This window comes from Cyprinodon tularosa, unplaced genomic scaffold, assembly GCF_016077235.1.
Source record: "Cyprinodon tularosa strain WSP-4 unplaced genomic scaffold, ASM1607723v1 ctg778, whole genome shotgun sequence".
Lineage (NCBI taxonomy): Eukaryota > Metazoa > Chordata > Actinopteri > Cyprinodontiformes > Cyprinodontidae > Cyprinodon > Cyprinodon tularosa.
The window spans coordinates 106,534-130,702 of NW_024039538.1; positions in this window are offsets into that span (position 1 = coordinate 106,534).

Genomic DNA, 24,169 nt, shown 5'->3' on the forward strand with positions numbered 1-24,169 from the left:
AATATAGACTGCGGAAGAACCACAGTGCTGGTACTATAGGACCTCAGTGAAGCATTTGATACTGTCGATCACTCCATACTGTTAGGGAGCCTGGAAAACTGGGTCAGCCTCTCTGGTACAGCTCTCAACTGGTTTAAATCCTACTTAAAGGGCAGGGACTTTTTTGTATCAGTAGGCAACTTTACATCAGAGATGACAAAAATCACATGTGGGGTTCCCCAAGGGTCCATCCTGGGTCCCCTCCTATTCAATATCTACATGCTCCCTCTTGCTGGGTTAATAAAAAACTACCATAAATATGCAGACGACACACAGCTTTACATTACCATGTCACCAGGTGATTATGAAGGAAATTGAAGCACTGAGGAAATGCTTAGAAGAAATCAATGCCTGGATGTGCCATAATTTTCTTCAACTGAATAAAAACAAAACTGAAGTAATAATCTTTGGACCAATAGAGGAGAGATCTAAAGTTAGCACACAGCTTCAGTCGCTTTTGCTAGTAAGCACTGATCAGGCCCGAAATCTAGGTGTAGTGCTGGATTCAGACTTGAACCTCCAAAAGCATTTAAAGACAATTACAAGGTCGGTCTTTCTATCACCTGAAGAACATTTCCAGGATTACAGTACTAATGTCTCAGCATGATCAGGAAAAACTAATCCATGCGTTTATTTTTAGTCGAATTGATTACTGCAACGGTGTTTTCACAGGTCTGCCTAAAAAGTGGATCAGACAGCTGCAGCTGATCCAGAACGCTGCTGCCCGTGTCCTCACTAAGACTAAGAAAGTAGAGCACATCACCCCAGTTCTAAAGTCTTTACACTGGCTCCCTGTATCTCAGAGAATAGATTTTAAAATACTTCTGTTAGTCTATAAATCCCCGAATGGCTTAGCACCTATATACATCACAGACTTGCTATCTGTGTATCATCCCTCCAGACCACTGAGGTCTTCTGGCTCCAGCCTGCTCTGCATACCTAGAACCAGAACTAAACATGGAGAAGCAGCACTTAGTTCCTATGCTCCACTCTGAAACAAACCTCAAGAAAATTGTAAAAGTGTGGAAAGCCTGAGTTCGTTTAAATCAAGACTAAAAACGCATTTGTTTAGGATTGCTTAAACTGTTCTCGTTAAACAGTTCAACTGAAACATCATTAGTTCAATTTTTTTTCCTTTGGACTCCAACTGTTTTTAATATTCTTTTTTGTTTCTGCATTTTTTATTTTATTTTTTTCCTACTTGCTTTGGATCTGTTTTTTTTCCTATATTTTAATCATGTAAAGCACTTTGCATTTTCTTTTTACTGAATTGTGCTATACAAATACATTTGTCTTGCCTTTCAATGGGCATAACTAACTTTTCTTTTTATTACTATTATTTTTTCTGAAAAGCAAATGATTTTACAATAGAAATTATCATCCGGGCACTTGAAAATGAGGCAAACATGAGAGGCACATTAAATTAAGTAGAAAAAAAATATATATAAATAAAAAAAAAGAATGCTTGTGTTCTTTAAGTGCTTCCTAAATATAAAACAGTACATTTTTGCATTCCACAGAATAAATTGCTAAAAGTTTAACCCTTCATACTACAAACTATATGTTATTCATAATTTGAACTAATCAGAAGGACTGAAATAAATAAAAATAAGTTTTTACTATGTATGTATTTACAGTAAGTGTTTGAAATTTCAAAATTTCAAATTTTAACTGAAAATTTTGCATTATTTATTCACATTTAATTGCATTAATTTAGTGATAAAAAAAAGAATCAAACTTGGTTTAGCAAGAACATCTCCACTATATTTTCATATGCTGTTACAAGTTGATTAATAAGGAAATATTATGTTATTAATGACATAGTGTGTAGTCTTATCCTCAGTTTCCATCTCATTAGGCCTTTAAAACATGATTTTGGAATTAAATTAGCAGTAAATTAGCTTTAGATTTGCTGCTTGTCTGTGATTTAGGCACAGGGCTATAAAGTGAAATTTCCACTGGGTTGAACTGAGCCTTATTTGTGACAGGAGGTTTACTTGGTGGATCAATGTTCAACCTCATAATCTGTTCTGTGTTTTACATTTTTTTCCCCCTCCGCTGAAGCTATAAAACAGTATCTGGTTTTATTTGGATGATGCTTCCTGTGTGCATCCAATTACAAATCAATTCATCCTAGTTTTATTTTTTCACCACTTGCACCTGTTTTTATGACATTACCATTCTGACTTTTCATGGCATTCTACTCAGATTTTGTTGTTTCATGTTAGAGCTTTGCCCCACCTAGGATTTTTTGGTGCATGGTCTCTTATTTTTTTTGTCTGTTTGGTAGTGCCTAAGCTGTTTAAAGTAATTACGGGGTTATGTGTCAGTATTTTTTCCTAATCAGAATGTCTGTCATCTTGTGAGTTATATCTATTTGTTTCTGCATAGAGCAAGTTATAGTGTAACAAAGCAAAGGGTTTTTTCCCCCCACTAATAAAGGCTTTGACCCCATGAGGTAAGTAAAAACCACATATGAAGATATGAAAGACTCTATATTATATCCTACCAGTAATTTTACACTTTATTGATGAATATGAAAGAACTTTAATTTAAAATGACCCAGCTGATCCAGTAACCCACCAAAGTATTTTGGACATCTGTTCATAACGCCTCCTGGGCCTCTTCTTGATGGTTTCTCAGGACATATCCCACAGTAGGGAGACCTATAGGCAGTCACACAGAGACAATTAAGCCGGGCGTACACTGTGCGATTTTCCAGTCGTGCGAAAATCTTTCGAACGGGCCTGATTGTGCGTCGTGAATCGTGTAGTGTACAGGGGGTTACAAGAGGCGATCAGCCTCTCACTACGACCTCACGAGTCCTGATTGGGAGGTCGTCATGTTTGATTTTCTCCTGACTGTTGTGGGCAATTCGCTCAGTGAGCATGCGCAAACAAGGATTCTTATTTTTCTTCTTCCTCTCAGATGTAAACACAGAAGCATGACAGGGATACAATGAGTGAAATGCAGTTCTGTCTGAAATTGACACACCATAGTAGTAGTAACTAGTGTTGCGCCGATGCCATTTTTTGGCCCCGATACCGATACCCGATACCTGGCTGTGCAGTATCGGCCGATACCATAATAATGTAAAATAATTGCCATCATGGCTTTGTCAAGCTGCTGCCTACCTTTGTGAAGCAGGAAAAAATCTAATACGAAGTGAATCCAGTAGAACTTTTTATTGCCTACCTGAAATGGGTGACAATAGTTGAAGAAACTTTTGGCTCAAAATGGTATCGGTGCCCTATTTGTTGGTACTCGCCGATACCGATACCACCATTTTAGGGCAGTATCGGGGCCCCGTCCGATACTGGTATCGGTGCAACACTAGTAGTAACTTTTGTTCAGCCATGTCTTTTTTCCAAATACGTTGTTTCCTTTTCTTTTTAGGGCTTTCAACACAAAAAAACAAAAAATGGCAAGGCAGCACGTTTAACTATGGTTAAATTAATATTCCCCTTCTATTTGTTTGGCTTCTGGATAGACGAGTCAGAGCAGCACCATCTCACTGTGGAGCTGAGTCCGGCGTGCTTTTTAGTCATACAGTGTGAGCAGGTAGATCGCATCAGAGCGTCGTGCTGCACATACATTGTGAGCTGTGTGCTCACACTGAATGACGAAACCCTGCAGTTTAGTCGTACAGTGTGAGCAGTAGCTGCATCCACGACCAAAAGAATCGCACAGTGTATGTCCCTTTTGGCCTGAAAATGCTTTGGGTTCCTTCAGGATGTGCTAGAGGCGTTCACTAGGGATGTCTGGGTGTCTCCCTTGGACAAAGTAGATATAAGCAAAGAAGGATGCCAATTTCAGTATACCGTAAATTCTCTAATATAGGCCCGGGCCTTTATTTCACTCAAGTGCATCGCGGTCCAGGCCTTTATTGGATAGAGGCCAGTATTAGAGACAGGCCTCTATTGCTATTTGAGCAAAACAGACTACCAGTGGAATGAATAAAAATTAGATTTTGTGTCTATTTGAACCTATAAAACACTAGGTTCATTTATTGAAAAAGTACAGTTACCATGTCTCGCTTGGTTTGAAGTAAAAAAAAAAAAAAAAAAAAACTTCAATTCTGTTTAATCCTCCTCCTCAGTTTCCTCCTCCTCTTCATCTCTCCCTTTAATCTCCTCATCACTCGCGCTCCTCCTCATGTTGTGCTGCGTGTCTGTTCTCTTCCTCGCGCAGACGGGCAGCAGTTGTGCTTTATCAGGTTTGAGGACCTTAAAGTGGCAGGGTTTATGTTGTGAAGATGTCAAAAATAATCTTCCGATTGGATTGTTTTAACATAATTTGGTGCTGCAGGTTTAATCCTTCTTCTGTGTTTGTTCACAAAGCCAATTATCTGTGCTAGCTTTTAAGCTTTGCGGATTAAACTTTACCTTCTCATCCAGATTCTATCAAAAAATAAAACTCTGGTAGTGGTGGTAATACTACATTTTCTCTGGAAGCAGGATCAAACCATGATCTGCTTAAGGCCCCATTTAGCCCTGCTTTTGGATCTCCCACAGCCTGATTAGGAATATAACGAAGGCTTGAAATTGTTTGAAGAGGAAGGAAAACCCCAGGATTTATCCCTCATTATGAGCTGCGTTCGCATACATATGAACTTGGTAAATAGCTTGTACTTATGTAGCACCTTTTTAAGTCAGGGAACTTCAAAGCAAAGTAATTTATTTTTTTAATACATTTCAGTGGCAAGACAATTCAAACTGCTGTACCATATATTTAAAAAAAGAAAGGTAAACTGCTGTGATATAGAGGAAACACATATAATTTAAGTGAAAACAATTATAATATGTATACATTGAAAGAAAGATAAAATGTATGATGATCAATAATGACTCAATAATGTAACTCTAAACATATACCTTTTTCAGGCAGTTAACACTAAACTCAAGTCATTAATCGATTCACTCATACATAACACACTGATGGTGATGGTTTAAGCTCCATTGTTGAAGTTCTCATAAACAGACACCCCCATACACCTCAATTGCCCACTTTCATCAGGGTGAAGTGTCTTGCCCAAGCACAAAAACTGAGAAGAACATGCTGTTGTTTGAACCGACGTCCCTCCGTTTGAAGGAAGAACTCCTGCTTCCTACGCCACTGTCAACTAGATGCTAAATCCTTTGCTAATGCATAAGATGTATCCGTTTGCTTCAGGACAATTAATTGCATTCCAACTGATATAAAATACAAAGGAAAAGTCTAAATTAGGGCTGCAACAACGAATCGATAAAAATCGACTTTTAAAAGCGTTGGCAACGAATTTAATCATCGATTAGTTGTGTCGCGCGATTAATACGTCATCCGCCGCCGCCGTCATCCCGGGGAAGAAAAACAAATATGGCGCCGCAGTTGCAGTGTTGCCAACTCAGCGACTTTTCAGACCACTCCAGCGACTATTTTTCAAAAAAGCGACTAGCGACAAATCTGGCGTGGGGCCGTGGGGCGCCTCCCCCATCCCAACCCCTTTCTCCCTCTCCCACAGGAATCCCTCTCAGCGCTGCAGTCAGAGCCGCAGGATTTTAGTGAGGAGTTTACCCTCAGCGTCCAGACTGCAAATGAAGCGCGCATGCGCCGGGATTGACGGCGCAAATTGATCACAATACGGAAGCACCACTGTTATGACGCACCACCTGAAAAGAAAACACGTTGGAGCCTTCGATGGCAGTGAAGAAAGCTGATCAGCAGGATGAGTAACCATGTTTGTTTTGTTTTAAAGTGAGGAAACGTAACGTTAGTTTCTCAAGTAGCTCATCTGATGCTTTCCTTACCATGTAAGCAGGTTACAGACAGTGATAAGGTTGGCTACTTATTTTACCTTTAATTTCATTTGAATTAGCTTAAAGGGATAGTTCGGTATTTTTGACATGAATCTGTATGGCATCCCGATCACCAGCGGCATGCAATCACACTGACTTACCCCTGGCAGCGTCCTGTGAGCAGAGTTCTCGTCCAGTTTTGGTCAAGCCAAAAGTAGTCCGGCAGGTTTGCTAGACCCAGCGAAATAAAACGTTTGTCTTCCCAAAACATTATGTGTTCAAAAGAGCGATATTTTTGCATCCCAAAAACATTGTAGTGGAAAAAGTCACACGTCGTTATCACTTGGTCCTATTTTCTCTCTGTTCGTTTCGCTGTTCCTAAAAACCTGCAGGACTACTTTCGGCTTGACCAAAACTGGACGATAACTCTGCTCACAGGACGCTGCCAGGGGTAAGTCAGTGTGATTGCATGCCGCTGGTGATCGGGATGCCATACAGATTCATGTCAAAAATACCGAACTATCCCTTTAAGCAGCGTTTATATTTTCTTTATAAATAAATTAACTTGCAAATTATGAGGGCAAGGCTTTTAAAGTTTAAATCTTCTGGCAAAGATAAAGTAAAGAAGATCCTGCAATTTATGGAAGTAAAGCAGAATAAAATCCAGCAAGATCAGTAATATGTCAAATAATTATCTGCCACATTCCCATGTAAATATCTGTCTTTGGAGGATGTGTTTTTTACCACCCCTAGTTCTCTAATTTTTATTCCAAATACAATTTATAATTTGAATCACAGGGCTATTTTTATCTCTATGGTTAAGTATTTTCTCAAGTAGCAACTTTAACTGCTATACTTTCCTGTCTTAAAAGGCAGAACTCTTCTAGTTGAAATGGGGGGGCCTATTGTTTGAACCCCTTAGGGGCTTTAAAAAACAAAAATGCCTGTCTCTTTTTGCCCTTTATGAAACAAAGTACCCTATATTTTGTGGATGTACAGCTACATTTCTCATGTAAGTTTGCGTAGTTTTAACACAAACATTTATTTTTCATATAGCACCAGTACAGTTAATGAGCAACCTGTACTTGTGTGCTTGTTTGTTCTGTCTAAAATGTTTATTTTGGAATAAAGAAGTTAATATAAAAAATATTTTTTGTCCGATTTATCGATTAATCGAAAAATAATCGTTAGTTGCAGCCCTAGTCTAAATCACAGTCACTGAGATTTTTATTTTCTTTTTTTTTGTGATAGTAGGAAACTTTGTTTCTCACTCAAGCCCTTTAGGTGTCAATAAAACATTTAAACTGGGTTTGCCATAACAATGAGAAAAACAAAGAGATGCTGCTAGTGGCTAATCCATTCATGGGACCTAAAAGTAAATCCAACAGCAACGTCTCATGAAAATGGTGTAGAAAGAAAGCATTCAAGGCCATTAAAATAATGAAACCCTGAAGCCAAGCACATATATAATTATTAGGGGTGTAAATAACATCCATCATGGCGATTCGTTTCAGTATCAGTATGTGACCCAACGGTGCAATTATTTTCGATACTCAAGAATACATCACTATATGATTTGATTCGTTTAATTGATTAATTGTTTTTGTTTTTTTTTACACCTTACACAATGTTTCGAATTTAAAATAAATCAATGAAAGCTGTAATGTCATTATGCATTATTTTCTGACAAACAACAGCAAATAACAGAAGTAGAAAAGTTGCACTCCACCTATTCCTATTAAAACCTCATTCACTGAAAAATAATAATACCCCTGGGTTATAGATTCTGAAAGGCCTTGCATCAAAAAATACTGCAAAAAATCTGTGCAATTCAATACCTCGGCTCCAGACGTCGCCCCCTCCACAGATGCTCCGCTGCACCTCTCCCAAATTTTAGCTGACCGCAGACTAGAGACTGGCATTTTTTCGGGAATCCCATGGGTGACGGGATTCCCGTGGGATTCCCGTGGGATGGGAGTCAGTATTAGTAACGATCACGTGATTGGGACGGTACAGGATTAAACATTTACGGGAGCAGACGGGAGCGGGAGCAAACCAATAGTAACTAAAAAAAAACTAGGATCGATGCCAAAAAATAAAATAAAATAGAAAGAAAAAAATCCAGCACTGGTGCCGCCGTTTTGTAGTTTTTTTCCTTGAAGCCTACACTATAATGCGAGTCTAAAAAACTACACGACCCAAAAACCAACAGTGCTTCCGCTCTGAGTCTTTCACCCGCGCTCAAAGACAACAAGAATGGAAGTGAAGCAGGAGCGGGACTCATTCTGAATGGGAGTGGGATAGGAGTGGGAGTAATTTCACCAGGAGTGGGACGGGACAGGATTTAGATTTCTACTCTGGCCCGGGATCGGGACGGGACACAATTTTTTTCTGTAGGAGTGGGACGGGACAGGAGTGAAAATCCACTCCCGTGTCAGTCTCTACCGCAGACAGGAGGCCGGCTTGTTTTGTTTTTATGTCCGAAATGTCGGAAAACATCTTGTGAAGTTTGACATGCTAGAAGAGCGAGGTGCGCGAGAACCCTGGGACCCTTTTTCCACCTGGATCTCCGCTCTTTTTGGACCTCATGTCCCTCCGTTGTCGGACTAAACTCGCCCCCACTTCCTCACCGCCTCGACTGTATCTAGACCCACAGCGTATAGCGCCACCACAGCACGGGAGGGAGAATTACGTCCAGGAGCAAATGGATAAAAATAGACCGGAGGAAAGAAAAAAACATGAATTGATACTCTTACGGGCGTACCGATGCATCGGATCATCGGTTGTTGGATTGATGCATTGATACAAAACGATTATTATTTACACCCCTAATAGTTATAGTCAGTGCATGGAGGAAAATTAAAAATGATATCACAATATTCATAAAATAATACCAATTAGTTATTTAGCATAACTGTCCAGGCCAAGTTTTATCTACAAAGTATATTGATAATACAAGAAATAAAAAAAGAGATCCTTTAAAACACAGAGGTCAGCAGATCTGTACACGTAAAGAGTTGGAGAATAAGAGATTTATTCTGTAGTACCATAGTTTTAACAGGTGCTCAGTCCAGATGATGTAAAGCTGCTTGTGGTGATGGTACTGATGTTATCAACCTGCCAAATAGTTTTTACTGATTGCTCAGGGCTGTATGGTTCCCTCGAGATGGAACATAAAGATAACAGTTACGAACATTAGAGAATTAAGCTCGAGTTTTTTTTGAAAAAGTTCAAACGTCCTTCTGTTTATTCATTAAATCAAACCTGCTTTAATAACATTATAACATTGTTGTCTTGTCATTGTAAATATTTAATGTATTCAATGCAGGTTTATGCCTTATCTTAAGTTTCTTTTTGGATCCTTTTCTTTGGGGTCCAAACATCTCAAGTAACTTTTTTCTGTTTTATTTTATCTTTCATGTCATAGTCTTTTTAATATTAATATAATATTAATATTTCATGACGGATATAAAATAATGCATATATATATATAATATATATGTTGCTAAAAAAACATAAATAAGACTGTATTGACACTGATAACAGTTAATTTGGGAATGTTTAAAGAAAAAATACCTTCAATTAGGGCTGGGCGATATAGAAAAAAAGCTTATCGATAAAAAAAAATGCATATTGATTGAATAATTATCGATATCGATAATTATTGAAAAGATTTGAAACCATATTTTATGTGCAGCTCTGCCTGGACTTTTTATGATATTGCTAAATGATTTAATTTTAATAAAGAACACAAACACAGACTTCCAATTAAATATTTATTTAACCAATTTTTTTAACCATAACAGAATTGTTTTAAAGAAAAATAACTTAAGAGATCTGAGTTATGTTATTAAATACTGACAAAGAATAAACCAAAGTGACCAGAGAAGTGACCAAAATAAATATAACAAATACATAAATAGAATATCCTATTTGGGTGGGAATAGTACACCACCACCTTATGGTAATTAAAAGATTGTAGTACTAGGCTACTATGTAAACAAACTCCACTCAACAAGAACAAAAACTCAAATCAACTCACCCTTTAGGCTAGCATTTCTATGGGGTATTTTTTCTCACCCCTATTCTTCTAGAGGTGCTACTGGCACCTCATTATGGTTCAGCTTAGTTTCCTGCTTTAACCTGAGTTATTACTTTGAAGTTTCTGGCCCCTCAGCATTTTTCTCTCAATTGTTAGAACTACGTGGGAAACTGCCCAGAACAAAATAAATATATACATATATATATATATATATATATATATATATTATATTAGGGGTGGTACGGTTCACAAAATCCACGGTTCGGTTCGATTCATGGTTTCGTGGTCACGGTTTTCGGTTCGGTTCGATTCGGTATATGTTGATTGTTACACCGAAATCCCAGAAAAATTTATGAAATTAATGAAAAAATCCCCCAAAAAATAATGGATTGTAATTATTTTAAATGATCCGCAGAAACCCTGGATCATTTCCGTATGTTTTGCTGCTTTGGATTTAATCATCTCGCGCATGCTCTCTACCATCTCCAAGGGACTCAGAGGGGAGCGGACGGGAGCCACAGTGGAGGCTGTAGGCTTCGCTTTGAGCAGCCGGTCTGGAGCGCAGCGGGGCAGAGCGGGGGTTGCTGACGGAGTATGAGGGATTTCGGGGTTAGCATGACATGTTGCTGTTAGCATAAACAAAACGTGTTGCACAATGCTTGCACACTGTTGCACTTTTATCCACAACTTTCTTTCCGCCGTCATCGTAGGTCACTCTAAAAGCAAAGTGGTCCCATACAGCAGACCTATAAAGTGCTGCTGGCGCGTCTTCCAACTCCTGTTCTTTCCCACTCGCCATTCCGACACAATTCTCCACAACAACTGATTTTTTTTACCTGCTACACCCGGCTAAGCTGCTTTGCTTCTTCTTCTTCTTGTTTACTACTGGTGGTTGGCTTTGGTCGCAGTACCGCCACCTTCTGCTCTGGAGTGTAAACGCTTCGCCTATGAGAAAAAGGAGCAGCGCATGAACCGCATGAAACACACGCGAATCGAACCGAGACAGTTCGGACGGTTCATAAATCGTCCCATCCCTAATATTTATATATATATATATATATATATATATATATATATATATATATATATATATATATATATATATATATATATATATATATATATATTTTTATATATATATATATTTTTTTTTTTTTTTTTTTTTTGTTTTTTCCCGAAATTCCCGAAGATTCCTCAGAGGAGAGCCACGCCGGGGCCTACACAGCTCGTACTCCTGCGGGTGTGAGCGGCTGAGATGATAAAAAAAAAATTGGTTGTGTTATCAGACTTCGTTTTCACTGGTTCCCTACACATTTTACAGATGACTGTGGTTTGTTTTTTGTCCGAGTTAGCATGACCGAAATACTGCCAAACTGGTGAACTACAAAAACCCTTCTTTGGAACAATTTCCTCCGCCTCTCCTTGCTGCGACATCTTCATGTGCTCTGTGTTGTGGTTTGAGAGGGCGGCGCTTTGTGACGGCGTGCCTGGGTCCGCGATTGCGATTGGTGGGGAGGAAGTAGTGACTAGCATAAACCTACATGATAGGCTACAATGAGAAGGAAGGAAAACTGCGTTTCTTTATCGAACTTTTATCGACACTCTTTTTTTCTATTGCGCCACACGTTTATCGATCGATATATATCGTTATTGAATTATCGCCCAGCCCTACCTTCAATGTATTCAAACAATAAGCTTTAGATATAGAGTGTAGTTAGTAGTGGAACAATCTCACATATGCAAAAAAAAATCTTTAAATGAAACGACTTGTTCATTCTTTTTCAAGCAGGAACGGCAGCTTTGTGTTTATGCGCCATCTTGCATAAGTACTTGCATATTTTGCAAGGCAAGTGGTGAATTTTCAAATTTTCAAATTTTGAAGAAATTAGATGGATCCTCTCCCACTTAGTCCTTTCAGAGTCACAGTGGGGCCTATCTAAGGCAGGCTATAGAAGAGAGGCATGGTACACCCTGAACAGGTTGCCAGTCTGTCACACAACCATGCACACACACAGTCACACCTACGGAGCCAATTAATCAAGTCAAGTTTTCAGACTGTGGGAGGAAGCCAGAGCAAACATTGTGGACCCACATATGCGCATGGAGAATTTAAATGCCATGCAGAAAGAGCCCAGGCCAGGAATCAAACTACTAACCTTCTTGCTGCAAGGCGACAATGCTGTCCACTGCTGCACAGTGCTAACCTGACAACAGCCAGATGCATGTCTCTCTCCGCCTAGCTCCACTCACATACATCTGGGAACCCGCTCATTGAAAGTGATTTCCCCAACCGAATTTATGGTCTGTCCAATCAGGACGCAGGGCGGGTGTGTCCTGGATTGGAGAAGCGACCGTGAGATTCCAACAACAATGGCGGCTCGCATTGAGGAAGCAAGCGTTAGCATTGATGCTGCTATTTCTTCTGTGTTGTCCAATCTATCTGATATTGTTTCATTAAAAGAACATCAGAGAACGGCTTTGAAGGCTTTTGTTGGTGGAAACGATGTTTTCGCCCTTCTCCCGACCGGATTTGGCAAGAGCTTGATCTACCAAATGGCTCCTCCTCTCACAGCGTCACGGGTTAGCTTCGGTGTGAGTGGTTGAAATAGCACGTCAATAAAGATGACAGACAAGTGGCTTATCCAATCATATGCAAGGAGTTTTGATAAGGCCCAGCCTTCAGTAAAGGCAATTCCTATGGCGGGTTCCCAGATGTATGTGAGTGGAGCTAGGCGGAGCGAGACATGCATCTGGCTGTTGTCAGGTTAGCACTGTGCAGCCCACACTTGGAACCTTGGTACAAAGTTATCAGAGCTCCTGAAGAACTGCTTTACTGTTTGTCTTGAAGTTACCTGTTATAAATATTACCAGTGCCTACTGGGGTCAATCTATCACATTTCTGGGTTAGAAATATACAACCTAGAATTCATTGTAATTTGGCGTGAAATGTGTCTATCAACCCCCCTAGCATGAGCAAAATACATATTGAAAATGCCGGCTAAAACTGGTACAGCAAGAGGATGACATTCAAATTGAAACAATCCCTGTATCAGCATGGGTATAAGAGGCTAATCGGCATGAAATAAGTCATTACATCAAAAGCATCAAGGCAGGTTTGCAAACATATTCAGGGACAACAATCTTTTTTATTGAAGTTGTGCTTTGTGAGTTTATTAATCTAAATCTTTATTGGTTGGCCATACATTTGGAAAAAAAAAGGAAGAAAACAGAAAACGTCAATCCAACTGTGATGTAAGGTGGTAGAACCATGCTGCCTGGGTGCTTAGCCTCTGGTGCACTTACAGATATGATAGTTGATGAGGAAATAACATTATGTGAAAAAATTAAATATATCAACATCTATTACAAAGTCAGAGTTTAGGTAAAAATTATTTTTCCAGATGGACATTAACTCTCATCTTGTCATGATGCGTTGGTTTTACTAGCCCATATGCAGACTCACAGACACGGAGGGAGGAATAAAAGTCCAATATTTATTGGAACTCAGAGGAATCACAGGTTCAAGGCTCAGACAGGCATGATGGCACAGGTAAGACACACGATCCAGCACAGAGAGACATTCAAACACAGCTTAAATAGGAAGCACAGCTGATCAAGCTGAGTCCAAACTCCCCAGGCCTGGATCCACGGCGTCCTCTGGTGAGCAAAGTCCTGGATCCTGACAGTACCCCCCCCCTCAAGGGCGGATTCCAGACGCCCCAAAGAAAACAAAAAAAAAACAACTCGCCCATGGAGGGCGAAGGGCGAACCAGGGATGCCAGAAAAAGTCTCAGGTGGCCGGCCATGAAACCGGCAGCAGAGCAGAGTCTCAAAAGCTGCAGGGCCTTGGAAGAGGGTGTCAACTCCGCTTCAGCAGGAAGCACCGGGAGAAACTCTGTCTCCGCTTCCGCATGAAGCCCCGAGAAGGACGCCGTCTCCGCTCCCGCAGCTCTGCAACAGGTCCGCCCAATACGGCTCCGCCTCAGGAACAGAGGAATCCACCGATTGTGGCTCCACCTCAAGGAACCGAGGGATCCACCGATTGTGGCTCCACTTCAAGGAACCGAGGGATCCACCGATTGTGGCTCCACCTCCGAAGGCTCTGGAAGGTGCAGAACAGGCTCAGGGGTCTCTCAGACAGCACAGAGCGGGCTCAGGGGTCTCCCAGACGACGCAGAGCGGGCTCAGGGGTCTCCTAGACGGCACAGAGCGAGCTCAGAGGTCTCCCAGACGGCACAGAGTGGGCTCAGGGGTCTCCTAGACGGCACAGAGCGGGCTCCCCAGGAGCGCGTAGAAGGAGTCTGCGGGGCTAGTCTGTTGGCTGGATCGTTCTGTCATGATGCGTTGGTTTTACTAGCCCATATGCAGACTCACAGACACGGAGGGAGGAATAAAAGTCCAATATTTATTGGAACTCAGAGGAATCACAGGTTCAAGGCTCAGACAGGCATGATGGCACAGGTAAGACACACGATCCAGCACAGAGAGACATTCAAACACAGCTTAAATAGGAAGCTTCCTCAATCAGCAGATAAGCAACAGCTGTCAAGCTGAGTCCAAATATCCCCGGGCCTGGATCCACGGCACCCTCTGGTGGGCAAAGTCCCGGATCCTGACACATCTTACATTAGTGTAATGGAAGTGGTGTAAGAACAAGGGTGACAATGTGAGATCATCAGAGAGCCCTGATTGCAGTCACAAAAAATGTAATGCAAAGCTGAAAAGGTGGCCTTTCAACATAAAAATTACATCAGTTCAGTTAGGAGGACTGATTCAAGCCATACAGTTTAAAAGGCAGCTTTTCCAAATAATGAAGAATTTAGCAGACAATATTTTGACATACGTTTTAGGCACGGCCGGTTTCCAAACTATAAATTTGATCATATCCCAACTATCTGATTACAGTTTACTTTATGCAGTAACCAGTCAGATTTCACTTTAATGTATTCAGCTTGTTCAGAATACTGCTGCTCTTTTTGAACTGGTACGCACAGACATTTAGAGCATGTTCTATCACCCCCCACAGCCTGTCGGTAAGTCAAAGACTTGATTTAAAAATCGTTCTCATGGATTTTAATGGTGTTAATGGTCTTGCTGCTCCGTGTCTCTCCTACTTGTTCAGCCTTTTGTTTTACCACAGGCTCTTAGATCAGCTGACCAGCTTGTGCTAGTTTGACCAAACATTATTTTGAAGTTTAGAGGTTTAGATGAGTTTCAGTCATACAGTATCTCTAAAATTTTGGTTTAAAAAATAACAAACAACTACAATTATATTATTATCAATATGTTACTAATAGTGCTTTTTTGAGGATTTACTGATGCAGATATTTACCTAATATAACAAGAAGAATCATACTTAGACTTAGAGAGACTTTATTGTCATTTTGTATACTCAGAGTATACAAAAAGACATTTCGTTCAGTACTGCTCTCAAGATTTTTTCATTTTTTAAAGGGCAGCAGTGATAAATGAGAACATATGACTATATGATTTACAGTTTCCAACATACAGGATTTTTTTAATCCCCATTTTATTCAACATTCAGCAATCTAATGGCGGTGGGGAAGGAACTGTTCTGGAATCTGCTGGACCTGCATCGGATGCTTCGAAGTCTCTTCCCAGAGGGCTGCAGGTGCATGCAATCCATGTTGGGGGTGTGAGGGGTCATTGATGATGTTACGGGCTCTGGACATGCAGCGCAGAGATTAAATGTCTTTAATGGAGGGAATAGGAGCCCCATGTTCTTCTCTGCTGATCTCGCCACTCTCCTCCCTTTCTTCCAGACTGAGGCACCCAGACTGCAGCCTCCACACCACACAGTAGCTACGTTTACATGCGCAAAATTTCCCCGATCCGATCCAAACCATGGTTGATCAGAAATGCAAAATCTCCGTTTACATGGACACTAAATGAAATGATCCGATCATGACGTGTGTATACATGTACCAAGCGTTGGATCAGATTAAATCTTTTAAGCATGCGCAGAACTTCCTGCCAAACTTGGCAGTTCTGTCTGCGTCTGGTTTTTGGGAGGCCTGACAAACGATGCGCTCGGAGCGAGCGGAAAGAAAAACAGAGAGAGGAGGAAAAAAGCGCTTGGCAGCGAAATGTACGAGAGAAAATGTAGAGAATGAGCGATTGAACCGGCGTGGGAGAGCGAGTGGGCTGTGGAGAGAGAAAAGAGGAAGAGGAGGAGGATAAATCCCTGCTTCCTGCAGCTTTAAATGAACTTGAGTGTATAAGTCGGCGTTCCTAGACTCCCCCCGCCATGTTGTTGAGAGCGAGAGCGACCGGTGGTTTCCTGTTGTTGACAAGGCGGAAAAACGTCACGCTGACGTCGCACACATGCGCAGTGAAGATTATTTTACTCTTAAGATCCGAATGGGTGTTTACATGGACGCCAATCGGAATGGCGATCGGCAAAAACCACCTCTCTCTTTCGGAATTAAATTTAGATCCGATCGGACCGAATCGGATTAGAATCTTCAGTCTGACATGTTTACATGAAACATTTTTGATCTGATCAGGCCTTCAATCCGATTAGTTGTGTCCATGTAAACGTAGCTAGTGAGACAGCTGGTCAGAATGGTGCTTCTGTGCTCTTTTGTGCCCTTTTGACCAGTGAGGTGGTGTTAACAATCCAATTGGGGGAGTCTGTGATGTGCACCCCCAGGAATTTCGTGCTGCTGACCACCTTACATACTTTTATTATCATTTTTTGGTGTAGAATATAAGAAACTCCTTGAACAAGCTTGATCTACATGAAAATATCTAAGTAGAAAACAAACAACAAAAACTACTTCTAAGATTTTAGATTCATGCAAATATATTCCAATATTAAATATCTGGCTGATATGGATTAATTTCCAATGTCAATATCCAATCAGGGAATCCCTAAAAAATTACAAAAACCTATTTAAAGCTACAGTGTGTAATTTTCAGCGACATCTAATGTCCAGACTGCAGACCGCAGCAACATGAACATCTCCCCCCCACCGCTTCTCCCCCCAACAGTACGGCGAGCGTTACGGGACAAAATGTCTTCCACGACGTCCGCATCACCTACCTTCTCAAGTGATGAGGTTTGTTTACATAGATAATTTTACAGATAGTATTTCATTAGTCTGTGTAGGGTATAGATTTCATGTAGACTTAAACAACTTGCCGTAGTTACTTTCGAGCGTAATGGGCAATCTCGCAATTGCTAGTTTGTTGGCTCTGCGCTGCCGTAGCGCAAAGATGTCTGCCTTCATGGCTGCGAGACCCGCTCCTATGTAATTATAAATAACGAATTCTAAGGCAACGCAAATATTAAGGTTAAGAGGCTGAGCTCGTAGATGATGATAAATAACATAGTTATGTATAATATATTACATTTCTGACTGTATATCCCTGTAATTATTACACACTGTAGCTTTAAATCTTAACCCGTCCATTTTTGTCATGCTTGTCCCTTGCTGGGTTAGTGAGGGGTGCTGGTGTCTACGGGCGAGTGGAGGGGTCGACCCTGGACAGGTCACCAGTCCATCGCAGGGCAACACAGAGACAAACAGTTTAAAGAACCATTCAGGCACACACTCACACCTAAGGAGAATTTAGAAAAGCCAATTAACCTAGCAGTCATGTTTTTGGACTGTGGGAGGAAGCCAGAGTACATGGAGAGAACCCATGGATGCTCAGGGAGAACATGCAAACATGTAGAAAGACTCCAGGCTTGCAATTGAACCTGGAACGTTCTTGCTGCAAGACAGCAGTGATACCCACTTCTCCATTTTTATGTCCTTATCATTATTTATTTATGAATTATTTTGAGTTTTGCGAAACACTAAACTGAAAGTTAAGACTTCTTCCTTACATTTTTCGATAATGTGTTGCTCTGTTTGTATCCTGATAAACAACATGTATTCACTTCAGACACCTTCATAATGTTACTTTTTCTCAGCTGATTTGGTTTCTTAACTTTTTCCGCTTGATTCTTCCATTAAACTTCCTGTTATTCTGTGAACATGTCTGTTGCTCTACAACAGTGCCTGTTCTTCAAAGAGCTGGTCTGCCGGTTGCAAGTTTTTTATTATTTTTATAAAAGTAATCCATTCTATCATCCGGTGTTTTCTGCACTTGGGTCTTAAAAAGCTCTTGCATATCTTAAATTATCCTAGCATCTCAGCATTACAGTCTCCCAGTCAGGAAATTACAGACTCCAGGATCCATACTCGCCTCCCTCAGCTGACTTGAAGTAATGGAAACATGGGCATCTTTCAACAAGTATTCAATCATAAAATATAGACCACTAATGGCCTGAGATGCTGCTGCTGTGAGAGTGAGGAATATGAGCGTGTATGGATCCGGACACGACCCCTGCTGTGATTTTAATTGCCAACTTGTCAGGATCTATGATGACAACTTTTATCTAGAGGGCCCTGTCTTTGGACAGAGCTCTAATTATGTGAACACGCTGACTGCAGATTACTTAGAGATTTGGTCATACTGCAGTATGGAAAGGGATGTGAGCAGAAATTAATGACAGGACAGGAAATTAAGAGTTGGGGAAAGAAATTGGTGAGGATCTGACCAGATGGAAGAGAAAAATAAAAACTAAAAAGTCAACAAAACCCAAGTAAATAAGATTAGATCCTCCTGATTGAACACAGAAAACAATTAACATTACCCTGAGACAGCACTATGTGGTGGATTGTCCCCTCCAGTGAAACAATGCTGTGAAAATTGATGAAAAGAGAGGAGATCCTGACATTGTACTTTGAGAGTGACAAACTGGTTTTCACACTGTCCAATTCTTGTGAGGACTCCAGCTGTAAATCCAATAGAAATATAACAGAGACTCTCTGTTTTCCGAAGTGGTGTAAATCAAATCTAGAGAAAAAACAGCAAGATGAAAGCCCAGAAGAGACAGTAGATAAAAAGCATACCATGATTTAAAGACAGAACAAACTGTAGGTATTTTTGGTTTTGAGCTCATGCTATACTTTCTGAAAGGAAGTTTTTAGGTTATGTGCCTCTATTTCTGCTAAACCTAAAAACAATCACTACCCATTTTGGGTAGTGATTGTCTTCTACAAATCAGTGTGAATTACCCAAAAACAATGTGTGCCTCAGTAAAGCTGTGTTTTTTTTTTTGTTTTTTTTTTTTGATCTCCAAGAAGGTTTTCTTGTTTTATAGTAATGATTTTTATAATCTACATATATTAAAGTCTAACTTCATAGAAAACATATAGTGACCTTTGCAGTCAGAAGTTACAGAAAAATCCTCCCTTTACATAAAACGAGAAAATCTAAACAAAGAAATACATCCAAACATACTGTCAACCATCTGGCCCAGGAGTTTTAAAATCCAGTCCTCACATAGACGTTTAAATGTCCTTCTGCATCAGCAGACGTAAATCAAACATTATGTTAGTAGTGGATCCTGGCTGTATGCTGAGGTGCGTTGGAAAACATACAAATCTAATAGTTTGACCGAACAGGAACCTGAAAGACATGCATTAAATATAGTTACACCCTCTCTCTTTTTTTTAACCATCTATTTCCATTAGACTAATTTAAAGCTCAAAAAACACAAAGAACAAGACGCTATATAGGACGCCACCTGTCCAGTAAGTCCGGGTTTGAAAATTATTGCTACAAATACTCTGCTGTCAAAAATAAGTGGCATGATAGGAGTCTGAAAGCAAAGATGCAAAAGTACTGATGTTCTTAAAAGTGCAAATACTTGTGTTGAAAAAGACTGAGATAAAATACCTATTGAACTCCTTTACTTCATTATAATTAAAAAAGTGAATCCTCTAAAATGTAATTTGTACAATAGTAAAGTGATATATTCACTTTCAATGGCATAAAATGATCAATGATAAGTCCACATAACAAGTATCCTACATGCCTATTGGCATTCTATTATTTACTAAGTAAATATAAATAGTGGAGCGTTTGGCTCCTTAAACCTAATGATCACTTTTTAAAATGAACTGGCTGATTTGCCTCTTGTGTCTTTTCTCTGTCCTAATATAATTTAATTTCAACATACATCTGGACAATAATAATCGTATCTTCACCAAAGATTTTTTATTCTGCCAGGGAAAAAAATTGTTTTAATAGATTAACTGATTTCCCCACACACATGAATTGTTTAGTCTGGATTTAATCTGCTTCTCTGGTCTCAGCCCCTCCAACTGATCTGTTGATGAACTTCAGATAGCGAATCAGGGCATATTTTTTTTCAATTCTGTCTGTCGCTGACAGAGTCCGCGACTCAACCAATTTTGGAACATTAAGGACATCAATTTGGACTTCCCCTCTCACATGTTATGAAACTATGATTCCAGATGCTACTTCCAACCCTCTGTCTGTAAAAACCTGGTCTATTACCTTCTTCCAATCTGCCCCCTGGTTTGCCATGAAATTGAGGACCATGGATCCATGAAAGCTAAATTTCATCAATATGAATAATTTCATACTGATGTTTTAATCGAAAAAAGAAATCTACAAAAAAAAACTAAGGACTAAGCTTGATTATAAGCATGCAGTCTTGAACAGATGAGTTTTAGCAGCAATTCAAACATCGTTCAAATTTCAATACGAATATAAGGTGGGAAGAAATTTCACCATTTTGGGACAGACCAGGGGTCCGTTTCACAAAGCAGGTTTAACAAACTCAGATTCAAATCCGCAACTCTAAATTGATCTAGCCTAAAGTTGGGAACTCTTGAGTTGTCGGTTTCACAATGGCTGCCATGAATTAGTTCAATAAACTGCAAAACCACTCAGAGTTTAACACATCAGCAAGTATGAAAATCCATTATCATTGGAGCACCGATTTGACGAGTCACCCTGACAACAGGCAGCAGTAGGTGCCTATTTAACCCTACTGGAACTAGAGATTTTAATGTAAAAATGCTAAAAAAAAAAAAAAAAAAAATCGAATAAAAAAGGAGAATGTGTTTAAAAGACAGAGAAACAGTGCTACAGCTACAAAGGAGAGGAAGATGGCAAAGGTTGCTCGAGTTAATGCGAGAAGATTGATGCTTGAGTTAATGTGTAGGTTTAGTAGCTTTGGCAGGCCGTTTCTACATTTATAAAAAGCACCCTCCTCTGTTGTTTTATTTGTAGATCACTAAAATAAGGTTCTTCCTGATCAAAATTACACCTCTAGACTGAACTGTAATAATTATATTTCTAAATTAAATTTTTGTATGAGAAACTGAATTTTAGAAATTAAAAAACAAGTGGCCGTTGTAAAATTAAACAGCTTTACTGAAAATGTATTTATGATATCAAAAAAAAAAATTTCTTAGTTAAAATAATACAAATGATGACCTGTATGTTAGGAATATGGAGACCTGTAATTAATTTCTAGACATCCATTATGTTTTTTCTAGATGTTGAGAATGTAATATTCATATATACAAAAGAAATTAGTTTTTCAGATATCAGGAATACATATTCAGTGAAACTAGTACATATCAAAATGGCTTACTATTGGGTGTTGTGACCGTGATAATATTATGGAATTATTTCTTGCATGGTGGTAGATTAATGTATGTATTTAGGTGAGATCTTCTGGCAGCAGGTGAAAATGAAGTGTAAAAACATCGTTCTAATGTGTTGATTCAGTCTTCTTTTACACGGTAAATCAGTTGCTGTTTGCAGGCGTGCTTTGGATGTTATTATTCCAACAAATGGTTGTTATTAGCGGCTATTAGGCCCATAGAATGGCTTTTGATTGTATCAGTAAGCTCATTCGGGTGAATCCTAATTCTAACCCTAAAATAATTCCTTTTCCAGTGCGAAATTAATGAATCCATTTACGTGTAATCTGAAAATAATTTCAGTAGTTCTTCATGTACTGTAACTATAACAAAAAATAAACAAAATGATCAGCATCTCGCTCATATTATACAAACCAAAAACAATACATCTCATATCCTGTCAACTGAGTTGTCGAATCGTCTCCCTATGAATATTTATTCCCTGTGAAAAAATGCTGATAATTTTTTCATAAGATCCTTGTCAAACGGACATGCATTGTTTTTTTTTAAAAAAAACTAATGTATGTAAAGGACCTAGTGAATGATATATATATATATATATATTTATGCACAAAGCTCTGACAAAAATCGGACTAAATCAGGAAATAAAACAACGTGATTGGCTGTAAAAAAGAAGGGGAGATAGAAGAAGCTCCAATTTTACTGAAGAAAACCTGCTACCGACCAGGTTAGTTCTGGGGAGAATGTTACTACGGCGACTGAAATGGAAAAGGTAGCGTTTAGGTGTAGACAACTTAGAGTTCTTGGTAAAACTGCTTCATGAAATGGACCCCAGAAAAATGCTCTGATTCCCATGGTGACGAGGCGTAGGAGGCTCAATAAGATGGAACGTCCTGTGAAGAGGAGAATTTTAAAAATGATTTCTGAACTTATCAGAGAGCCAGTGAATTCCCTGTAAGCCTGGGATGATCTGTAAAAAATTACAGCAGTTTTTTGATTAAACGAGCAGCTGATGTCTTGACCAACTGAGGCTTATGAAGGGATTTCTGAGGAAAACCAAAAAAGGAAAGTTGCATTAATCAATGTGGGAGATGATCAGGCTATGGAAAATAATAGAAGCAGAGCACACCGAAAGAGTGGGATGAGGATTATGTTTCATAGATGAAGATAAACAAAACAGGTGATGTTATTGATGTAGGAGGTGAATAAGAGAGTGCTTTCAAAGATGACACCCAGACTCTTGACCCGAGGAGAGGGAGAGATGGTAGAACTGTCAATCCTGGATAAAACTTATTTGGTTCCTACCAGGAGGATCTCTGTTTTGTTTTAATTTAGCTTCAGAAAGCTGGAGGTGAAACAGGCTCTAATTTTAGCAAGGCAGGAGGTGAGGGATGAGGGTGGGAGTTTGGAGTTTACCAGGAAAATAGAGCTGGGTGTCATTCGCATAGCAATGGAAATGAATATTGCATTTCCAAAGGATCTTTCCAATGAGTAAATGAATATTAAATCCTTGTTGGGTTTTTTCTTTCATGTTTTGATGTTGCCTTAAGCTAGTTAATATTTATGCTATATGGGTTTTGCCATATAGGTTTATATCTTCATTTTCACATTAGTAAGGTGTTTTTGTCATGCTTCTTTAGCCTCTTTTCTCCAATTTATCTTAGTTCAGTATATTACATTTCTGACTGATTAATTTTCTGTGAACTTACTCCAGTTACTTTCAGCTGCTGCCTTCTTGTTGTATATATATATATATATATATATATATATATATATATATATATATATATATATATATATATATATATATATATATATATATATATACACTATATTGCCAAAAGTATTTGCTCACCTGCCTTGACTCACATATGAGCTTAAGTGACATCCCGTTCCTAATCCATAGGGTTCAATATGACGTCGGTCCACCCTTTGCAGCTAGAACAGCTTCAACTCTTCTGGGAAGGCTGTCCACAAGGTTTAGGAGTGTGTTTATGGGAATTTTTGACCATTCTTCCAGAAGCGCATTTGTGAGGTCGCACACTGATGTTGGACGAGAAGGCCTGGCTCTCAGTCTCCGCTCTAATTCATCCCAAAGGTGTTCTATCGGGTTGAGGTCAGGACTCTGTGCAGGCCAGTCAAGTTCATCCACACCAGACTCTGTCATCCATGTCTTTATGGACCTTGCTTTGTGCACTGGTGCACAGTCATGTTGGAAGAGGAAGGGGCCAGCTCCAAACTGTTCCCACAAAGTTGGGAGCATGGAATTGTCCAAAATGTCTTGGTATGCTGAAGCATTCAGAGTTCCTTTCACTGGAACTAAGGGGCCAAGCCCAGCTCCTGAAAAACAACCCCACACCATAATCCCCCCTCCACCAAACTTTACACTTGGCACAATGCAGTCAGACAAGTACCGTTCTCCTGGCAACCGCCAAACCCAGACCCGTCCATCAGATTGCCAGATGGAGAAGCGCGATTCGTCACTCCAGAGAACGCGTCTCCACTGCTCTAGAGTCCAGTGGCGGCGTGCTTTACACCACCGCATCCGACGCTTTGCATTGCACTTGGTGATGTATGGCTTGGATGCAGCTGCTCGACCATGGAAACCCATTCCATGAAGCTCTCTGCGCACTGTTCTTGAGCTAATCTGAAGGCCACATGAAGTTTGGAGGTCTGTAGTGATTGACTCTGCAGAAAGTTGGCGACCTCTTCGCACTATGCGCGTCAGCATCCGCTGACCCCGCTCCGTCAGTTTACGTGGCCTACCACTTCGTGGCTGAGTTGCTGTCGTTCCCAAACACTTCCATTTTCTT